Here is an 11,123-nt window from a genome sequence, read left to right on the forward strand (position 1 = left end):
CTCATCTCTTTCTTCATTCTCATCTCCTTCATCATTCTCATCTCCTTCTTCATCCTCATCTCCTTCATCCTCATCTCCTTCTTCATTCTCATCTCCTCCTTTTAACTCTTCACTGAAACCTCGCACACACCATCCTCATCTTCATCCTCATCTCCTTCATCCTCATCTCCTTTTAACCCTTCACTGACACCTTCTCTCACACACACAAACACCGTCCTCATCTTCATTATCATCTCCTTCATCCTCATCTTCCTCTTCATTCTCATCTCCTTCATCCTCATCTTCTTCATTTTCATCTCCTTCATTCTCATCTCCATCTTCATCCTCATCTCCTTCATCCTCATCTCCTTTTAACTCTTCACTGACACCTTCTCACACACACATCTTCATCTTCATTCTCATACACATCTTCATCCTCATCTCCATCTTCATCCTCATCTCCTTCATTCTCATCTCCTTCTTCATCCTCATCTCCATCTTCATCCTCATCTCCTTCTTCACCCTCATCTCCTTCTTCATCCTCATCTCCATCTTCATTCTCATCTCCTTCTTTTAACTCTTGACTGGCACCCTGGACCACACACACACAATCCTCATCCTCATCTTGATCTTCATCATCGTCCTCATTCTCATCTGCATCTTGATCCTCCTCTTCATTCTCATCTTCATCATCATCCTCATTCTCATCTTCATTTCCATCCTCATCTTCATCCTCATCTTTATTCTCTTCCTCATCTTCATTCACATCTTCATTGTCATCCTCATCTTCATTCTCATTTTCACACTCATCTTCATCCTCATATTCATCTTCATCCTCATTCTCATCTTCATCCTCATCCTGTCTCCTCATTCTCTCAACTCTTCACTGGCACCCTGGACCTCACACACCATAATCATCTTCATCTTGCTCCTCATCTTCATCATCATCCTCATTCTCATCTCCATCCTTATCATCATCATCTTCATGAGCCACAAGCGTCAAAAACACACGTTTTCTCAAATATGTTGAATCTTGATCCCACAAAAATGTATATTATTTATATTTATTTATTATTATTATTGTTATTGCTATTATTTGACACAAATGGATCCGTCTCCACTCAACTCAACCGACCTCCTCTTCCCCCAGCTTCCGGCTCCAGGGACCGGGCCTGTCCGCCAGCAGCAGCCGCCTGAGGAGGCTCCTCAGGCGGCCTCACGCGGCTCAGCGTTCCGTCGACTCCACTCTGGAGGCCCCTTCCTGCAATACCTGGAGACGCAGTTAGAGGGCGCCAGTGTCTAACTCTGCAGGCTTCTCCTTCTGCTGCAAAGTGAGTGAGAAACTGATTTATTGATATCATTGATTTATTGATTTATTGATTCACTGGTTCGTTGTTTAATTGACATGTTAATTCATCGATTCACAAAGTCATTGATTTATTAATTCACCGATTCATTTATTCATTGCTTTGTTGTTTAACTGGTTAATTTACGGATTCACAATGTCATTGCTTTATTAATTTATTGATTAATTTATTCATTGCTTTGTTGTTTAATCGACATGTTAATTCATTGATTCACAATGTCATTGTTTGATGAATTCAATGATTCATGTATTCACTGCTTTGTTGTTTAACTGATGAATGTATTGATTGACGGAGTCATGGATTATGAATTCACCCATTCATTGATTAATAAGCACTTCTGCAAAAGGAGCAATATGATGATGACAAATGGGCGGCGGCATGAAAGTGTAATCAGGGACGTTTTGAGGCGACTAATGCTCCAATTTGAAGATGTCTCATCTTTTTAGCTGTTTGTCCTTTTGTCCTAAATGATAAATCCTGCAGAATATGATCCTGCATAAACAAATACGCTCATCTTCTCCAAATAAATCACGCTCTTTTCTGGCAGACAAAGAGAATGCAGGGGAGATTATCTGCTGTGTTTTTAATTAAAATGTTATTTAGTAGATGTTTATTATGTTGCTTTTGAGGACAAACTTTATGACAATGTGTTTGGCTTTTGGGGAATAAAAGTCTTCATAAAGTTCAAAGGTCACAATAACATCAGGAGGAGAGAGTTAGAAAATGCTTTGCTTGCTCACAAAACAAATGAAATATTAATAATCACATTATTGTTAGTGATCATATTTATATTTACAAATGCATCTGGGCCAATTTATTAGGGACACATCCACGTGGAAAAAACTTTTATTAAATGCGCGAATAAACAATTTCCAAAAAAAAAAAAAAAAAGTCCAACATTTTACACCAAAAACATGAAAGCAACATAATAGTCATTATTTTAATCCATCTATTTATTTTCATGTAGCCTTTGATTGATTACTATTTATTGTATATTATATATTCTTTATTATGTATTATTTAATATTTATCATGTGTTCTTCATTATTAATTTGTATTTCACTGTTATGCTAAGCAATTAAGTCTAATAATACAAAAAACAAGCGTGTAAATTAGCGAGTAATTATTCATATTCTGCTGATATCTCGTCACGTTTGACAGGACATGATTGTCATTTGAATACATGAATATTCATTCATTTTCACAATAAAGTTACGGTGTGCTTTCAGACAGAAAGACTTATAAAACTAATATTACGCTTTTAAAAAAAAAAACCTCACTGCTGATTTGCCGCAGAAGCTCGCTAGCGAGCTAATCGCTAGCTAAGTGACAAGCGTTGGATCAAATAAAAGTGAGGTGGATTTGCATATTTCATTCATTACTGAGTGGATTTTAGGGTGAAAAACAAAATGTCAGTTCAGAATATTAGCATGAAAAATAACAGTCATTTTGTGTAAAAACAGATTTTGGTTCTTTCACAATAAAATGTTCCAGATCATGTTGACATTTCACCTTGTTGTAAAACTCACACACTTTTTCTATTTTGACACTTAAATACTTTGTCACTTTTAACTTCCTTCTGTGAAAAATGTATTTGTATTCAACCAATGTATCGGTTGGTTCCAGCTGCAACAACACTCCCCTTCTCTATTTAATTACCATCTTTTTATTTCTGAATCAACTTTTTTTTCAATTACATCCTTTTTTTCTGAATCAATTTTGGTTTTAATTACCATCTTTTTATTTTCCTGAATTGATTTTTTTATTACCATCCTTTTAACCTGAATCTATTTTCATTTTAATGACCATCCTTTTTTCCCTTAATCGATTTTTTTTAATTAACATCCTATTTTTCCCCTAACAATTTTTAAAATTACCATCCTTTATTTTGAATCAATGTTTTTTTAATTACCATAATTCTTTCCCCTAAATCGATTTTTTAAATTACCATCATTTTTTTCCTGAATTTTTTTTTTTATTATTAATCTTTTTTCCCCTGAATCGATTTTTTAAAATTAGCCTCTGTTGTCTTCCTGAATTTATTTCTATTTTATTACCATCCTTTTGTTTAGTTTTTTACCCTGAATCAATGTATTTAATGACAATACTTTATTCCCCTGAATTATTTGTTTTTAATTACCATCCTTTTTTTTTTCCTTAATCAATTTTTTTATTTACTCATCTTTTTTCCCCCCAAATCGATTTTTTTTTTCATATCACATTGACAAAATGAATCATCTATTATTTGTAGTAAAGAATAATAAATAATGTTTGATGATACATTTAAATGTCAGAAAATATCAACTCACGTTCAAATTCTTATTTATGAATCGGACTGAAAGTGAATCGTGAAAGTCACAAATGTAATGTTTATTTATGTGTGTGAGAATTTGAACAACAATAGAACAATTAACAACAATAGAACACTTAACAACAATAGAAGACATAACAACAATAGAACAAATAACAAGAATAGAACACATAACAATAGAACACATAGCAATAGAACACAACAACAATAGAACAAATAACAACAATAGAACACAACAACAATATAACACACAATAGAACAAATATTGAAGAAAAAACTGAACAAATAACAATAGAAGAAAAAACTGAACAAATAATAGAAGAAAAAACTGAACAAATAACACATAACAACAATAGAACAAATAACAATACAACAAATAACAATAGAACAAAAAACGATAGAAGAATGAACAACAATAGAACACATAACAACAATAGAACACATAACAACAATAGAACACATAACAACAATAGAATAAATAACAATACAATGAACAACAATAGAACAAATAACAATAGAACACATAACAACAATAGAACACACAAAAATAGAACACATAACAATAGAACACATAACAAAATAAATAACAATAGAAGAAAAAAACTGAACAAATAACAATAGATGAAATAACAACAATATAACACATAACAACAATAGAACAAATAACAATACAACAAATAACAATATAACAAAAAATGATAGAAGAATTAACAACAATAGAACACATAACAACAATAAAACACATAACAACAACCATAGAACAAATAACAACAATAGAACAAAAACTATATATATATATATATATATATATATATATATATATACACACACATGTGCATTACACACACGCACTTATATACACACACTCGCACAAATATTTATACACAAACACACATATACACACAATCATACACATATACACACACGCACAGACATATATACACACAATCACACATTTACACACACACACACACATATATACACTCACACATATATACACACAATCACACACACACACACATATATATATATATATATATATATATATATATATATATATATATATATATATATATATATATATATATGCATATATATACAGGCACTCACACACATTTATACACACAATCACACACACACATATACATATATATATATATATATATATATATATATATATATATGTATATATATATATATATATATACATATACACACACACACACACACATAATGATAATATGAATATGACAAATGAAAAGGTGTGAGCTGCAGAAGAAGAAGAAAGGTGTTGAAAAGAGGAGAAGAAAAAAGGTGTTGCAAAAGAGGAGGAAAAGAAGAAGAAAAGTGTTGTAAAAGAGGAGAAGAAGAAAGAGAAGAAGAAAAGTGTTGTAAAAGAGGAGAAGAAGAAAGAGAAGAAGAAAAGTGTTGTAAAAGAGGAGAAGAAGAAAGAGAAGAAGAAAAGTGTTGTAAAAGAGGAGAAGAAGAAAGAGAAGAAAAAGAAAAGTGTTGCAAAAGAGAAGAATAATAAGAAAGGTGTTGCAAAAGAGGAGAAGAAGAAAAAGGAAGGTGTTGCAAAAGAGAAGAAGAAGAAGAAATGGGTTGCAAAAGAGGAGAAGAAGAAGAAGGAAGGTGTTGCAAAAGAGGAGGAGAAGAAGAAGAAATGGGTTGCAAAAGAGGAGAAGAAGAAGAAAAGGGTTGCAAAAGAGAAGAAGAAGAAGAGATGTGTTGCAAAAGAGAAGAAGAAGAAGAAAGGTGTTGCAAAAGAGAAGAAGAAGAAGAAAGGTGTTGCAAAAGAGGAGAAGAAAGGTGTTGCAAAAGAGGAGAAGAAAGGTGTTGCAAAAGAGGAGAAGAAGAAGATGAAAAGTGTTGCAAAAGAGGAGAAGAAGAAGAAGAAGTGTTGCAAAAGAGAAGAAGAAGAAGAAAAGTGTTGCAAAAGAGGAGAAGAAGAAGGAAGAGTGTGTCCATGATAGTTGATGTTGTGTAGCACATATGTCACGTCTACTGCCTCACTTTACACTTTACTTTATTTTACACTCTACTTTACATTTTATACTTTACTTTACACTTTACTTTACACTTTACTTTACACTTTACTTTACTCTGCACTTTACACTTTACTTTACTTTACACTCTACTTTACATTTTATACTTTACTTTACACTTGATTTTACACTTGATTGTACACTTTACTTTACTCTACACTGTACTTTACTCTGTACTTTACACTTTACTTTGCTTAGCATTTTACACTTTAATTTACACTGTACTTTACACTGTACTTTACTTTGCACTTTACTCCACTTTGCACTTTACTCCACTTTACTTTACACTTTACTTTACTTTACATTTCTACTGCCTTGTGTGCTACACTACACTTTACTTTACACTTTACTTTTTACTTTACTTTACACTTTACACTTTACTTTACACTTGTACTGCCTTATGTGCTACACTACACTGACATCATCATGTCAGCAGGAAGTTACTGTGTCACATGATGTCAACAGGAAGTTACTGTGTCACATGATGTCAACAGGAAGTTACTGTGTCACATGATGTCAACAGGAAGTTACTGTGTCACATGATGTCAACAGGAAGTTACTGTGTCACATGATGTCAACAGGAAGTTACTGTGTCACATGATGTCAACAGGAAGTTACTGTGTCACATGATGTCAACAGGAAGTTACTGTGTCACATGATGTCAACAGGAAGTTACTGTGTCACATGATGTCAACAGGAAGTTACTGTGTCACATTAAGTAAAGTGGAACATTTATTAAGGTGGAACATTTATCAAGGTGGAACATTTAGTAAGGTGGAACATTTATTAAGGTGGAACATATAATAAGGTGGAACATTTATCAAGGTGGAACATTTATTAAGTCGAACATTTATTAAGATGGAACATTTTTTAAGGTGGAACATTTATTAAGGTGGAACATTTATTAAGGTGGAACATTTTTTAAGGTGGAACATTTATCAAGGTGGAACATTTATTAGGTGGAACATTTATTAAGATGAAACATTTTTTAAGGTGGAACATTTATTAAGGTGGAACATGTTCAACATTTGTACACCAACTGGTTCTTTCCTTCCCCCTCATCTTCCAAGATGGCGTCCTAGGCCAGCTGCCAGAGCCTCTCAGGGTTCTATGTTCACTGAGCTGCTGTGGCAACACTTAATGTTCTACACCCTTTTGGCCCTCAGGGCGTCCTCACAAACACAGTCTGAGAGGAAGACGTGTGTGTGTGTGTGTGTGTGTGTGTGTGTGTGTGTGTGTGTGTGTGTGTGTGTGTGTGTGTGTGTGTGTGTGACATGAAGTTGCTTGATGGGCTGCACTCAGCTCGTCTTCTTCATCTGGGACGACTTGTTCAGACTTTAAAAGTTTCTTCTTCAGGAATGTTACTCCCTTCACTGAGAAACAAACTTACTGACACATATTCAATAATCAATCATCAATACGTCATCTTAATGACAAATATTCAATAATCAATCATCAATACGTTGTCTTACTGACAAATATTAAATAATCAATACATCATTTTACTGACAAATACTCAATAATCAATACGTCCTCTTACTGACAAATAATGAATCATCAATACGTCATCTTACTGACAAACATTCAATAATCAATACATCTTCTTAAAGACACATATTCAATCATCAATTATCAATACATCTTAGTGACAAATATTCAATAATCAATAATCATTATGTCTTATTAGCATCAGTAGTAAATACAAACCCCGTTTCCATATGAGTTGGGAAATGGTGTTAGATGTAAATATAAACGGAATACAATGATTTGCAAATCCTTTTCAAGCCATATTCAGTTGAATATGCTACAAAGACAACATATTTGATGTTCAAACTCATAAACTTTATTTATTTTTTTGCAAATAATCATTAACTTAGAATTTCATGGCTGCAACACGTGCCAAAGTAGTTGTGAAAGGGCATGTTCACCACTGTGTTACATGGCCTTTCCTTTTAACAACACTCAGTAAAGGTTTGGGAACTGAGGAGACACATTTTTGAAGCTTCTCAGGTGGAATTCTTTCCCATTCTTGCTTGATGTACAGCTTAAGTTGTTCAACAGTCCGGGGGTCTCCCTTCTGATATTTTAGGCTTCACATTTTCAATGGGAGACAGGTCTGGACTACAGGCAGGCCAGTCTAGTACCTGCACTCTTTTACTATGAAGCCACGTTGATGTAACATGTGGCTTGGCATTGTCTTGCTGAAATAAGCAGGGGCGTCCATGGTAACGTTGCTTGGATGGCAACATATGTTGCTCCAAAAGCTGTATGTACCTTTCAGCATTAATGGTGCCTTCACAGATGTGTAAGTTACCCATGTCTTGGCCACTAATACACCCCCATACCATCACACATGCTGCCTTTTACACTTTCACCCTAGAACAATCCGGATGGTTCTTTTCCTCTTTGGTCCGGAGGACACGACGTCCACAGTTTCCAAAAACAATTTGAAATGTGGACTCGTCAGACCACAGAACACTTTTCCACTTTGTATCAGTCCATCTTAGATGAGCTCAGGCCCAGCGAAGCCCACGGCGTTTCTGGGTGTTGTTGATAAACGGTTTTCACTTTGCATAGGAGAGTTTTAACTTGCACTTACAGATGTAGCGACCAACTGTAGTTACTGACAGTGGCTTTCTGAAGTGTTCCTGAGCCCATGTGGTGATATCCTTTACACACTTGTTGATGCAGTACAGCCTGAGGGATGGAAGGTCACGGGCTTAGCTGCTTACGTGCAGTGATTTCTCCACATTCTCTGAACCCTTTGATGATATTACGGAGCGTAGATGGTGAAATCCCTAAATTCCTTGCAATAGCTGCTTGAGAAAGGTTTTTCTTAAACTGTTCAACAATTTGCTCAGGCATTTGTTGACAAAGTGGTGACCCTCGCCCCATCCTTGTTTGTGAATGACTGAGCATTTCATGGACTTTTATACCCAATCATGGCACCCACCTGTTCCCAATTAGCCTGCACACCTGTGGGATGTTCCAAATAAGTCTTTGATGAGCATTCCTCAACTTTATCAGTATTTATTGACACCTTTCACAACTTCTTTGTCACGTGTTGCTGCCATCAAATTATAAAGTTAATGATTATTTGCAAAAAAAATAATAAAGTTTATGAGTTTGAACATCAAATATGTTGTCTTTGTAGCATATTCAACTGAATATGGCTTGAAAAGGATTTGCAAATCATTGTATTCCGTTTATATTTACATCTAACACCATTTCCCAACTCATATGGAAACAGGGTTTGTAGAAGTACTAGTTAACATCAGTAGTAAATACAAGTACTAGTTAACATCAATAGTAAATACAAGTAGTGGTTAGCGACAGTAGTAAACACAGTACTAGTTAGTAAGTTAATTGTCAGACAAAGTAAAGTCGGTGAAAACATTTTGTTCTTCTTCACTTCCTTGGAGACTTTTGGAAACATGAAGTTGACAACAAGCTTTTATTTTGAAGGTGAGAAGACGCGTGGGGACGTGCAGAGGAACTTGATTACCTTCAGGACGCCTGTCAGCCCCACACACACTTCAAAACAACACACACACACACACACTTCAAAACAACACACACACACAGAGAACACACACACACACACACACAACAAAACAAGAGTGCTTCTGGTACCAGCCTGACCCGACCCGCCTGCAACTGAACCAACGCAGCAAAACAACTCATCAAAGCCGGCAGCCACAGGAAAGAACACACACACACACACACACACACACACACACACACACACACACACACACACACACAGATGCGTCCCCAAAAGGCAAATGTGGGGGGTTCTTTAAAGCAAACAGTGGGACACAGCTGCTAAGTGGAGGACATTCAAGGTGTGTGTGTGTGTGTGTGTGTGTGTGTGTGTGTGTGTGTGTGTGTGTGTGTGTGTGTGTGTGTGTGTGTGTGTGTGTGTGCGCGCCTCGTCCTTCCACCAGCACTTCAAAGTTAGAAGTGAAAGAAAAGAAAATGTTGACAGTCGCTCAGTAAAAAATGAGCAAGGATGAAAAATGTATCAAAAAGAAAATGAAATATGATCTTTTATGTCAAGGATAGGCATTTGTAATCACTTCTTTTGACAAACACACACACACACACACACACACACACACACACACACACACACACACACACACACACACACTGTTGAAGTCATTGATATCTCTTTAATATTTGATAATAATTATAATGATTTGTGAACAAATAATGCATCTACTTCCTGTTTAGGCCACACCCCCTGCATTGACTTTTGAATAGTGTTGGATGACTTCAATAATAATAATATTATATCATAATAATAATATTATATCATAATAATATTATATAATAATAATATTATATCATAATAATATTATATAATAATAATATTATATAATAATAATATTATATCATAATAGTAATATTATATAATAATAATATTATATAATAATAATATTATATCATAATAATATTATATAATATTATTATTATTTCATGACTTTAGTACAACTACATCAACATAAGAATCATTCAAAGTGAGCCAAGTCAACAAAATTATGTTTTCACATTTTAGCTCCCCCAGAAATGATCCTAAGGATGTAGTTTATTCTTCCATTTTATACCGCTTGTCCCTTTTGGGGTCGCGGGGGTGCTGGAGCCTATCTCAGCTGCATTGGGGCGGAAAGTGAGGGAAATCTGGGTCCTTCCTTTTTATTTTTCATGGAGGTCTTCGAGCTGCTCTTTGTCTGATCCCTCACCTAGGACCACTTTGTCTTGGGAGACCCTACCAGGACCACATAGCTCCTAGGATCATTGGGACCACATAGCTCCTAGGATCATTGGGACTACATAGCTCCTAGGATCATTGGGACCACATAGCTCCATTGGGACCCCATAGCTCCATTGGGACCACATAGCTTCTAGGATCATTGGGACCACATAGCTCCTAGGATCATTGGGACCACATAGCTCCATTGGGACCCCATAGCTCCATTGGGACCACATAGCTCCTAGGATCATTGGGACCACATAGCTCCTAGGATCATTGGGACCCCATAGCTACATTGGGACCACATAGCTTCTAGGATCATTGGGACCACATAGCTCCTAGGATCATTGGGACCACATAGCTCCATTGGGACCCCATAGCTCCATTGGGACCACATAGCTCCTAGGATCATTGGGACCACATAGCTCCTAGGATCATTGGGACCCCATAGCTCCATTGGGACCCCATAGCTCCATTGGGACCACATAGCTCCTAGGATCATTGGGACCCCATAGCTCCATTGGGACCACATAGCTCCTAGGATCATTGGGACCACATAGCTCCATTGGGACCCCATAGCTCCATTGGGACCACATAGCTCCTAGGATCATTGGGACCACATAGCTCCTAGGATCATTGGGACCCCATAGCTCCATTGGGACCCC

Source organism: Nerophis lumbriciformis, linkage group LG03 (genome assembly GCF_033978685.3).
Source record: "Nerophis lumbriciformis linkage group LG03, RoL_Nlum_v2.1, whole genome shotgun sequence".
Classification (NCBI taxonomy): domain Eukaryota; kingdom Metazoa; phylum Chordata; class Actinopteri; order Syngnathiformes; family Syngnathidae; genus Nerophis; species Nerophis lumbriciformis.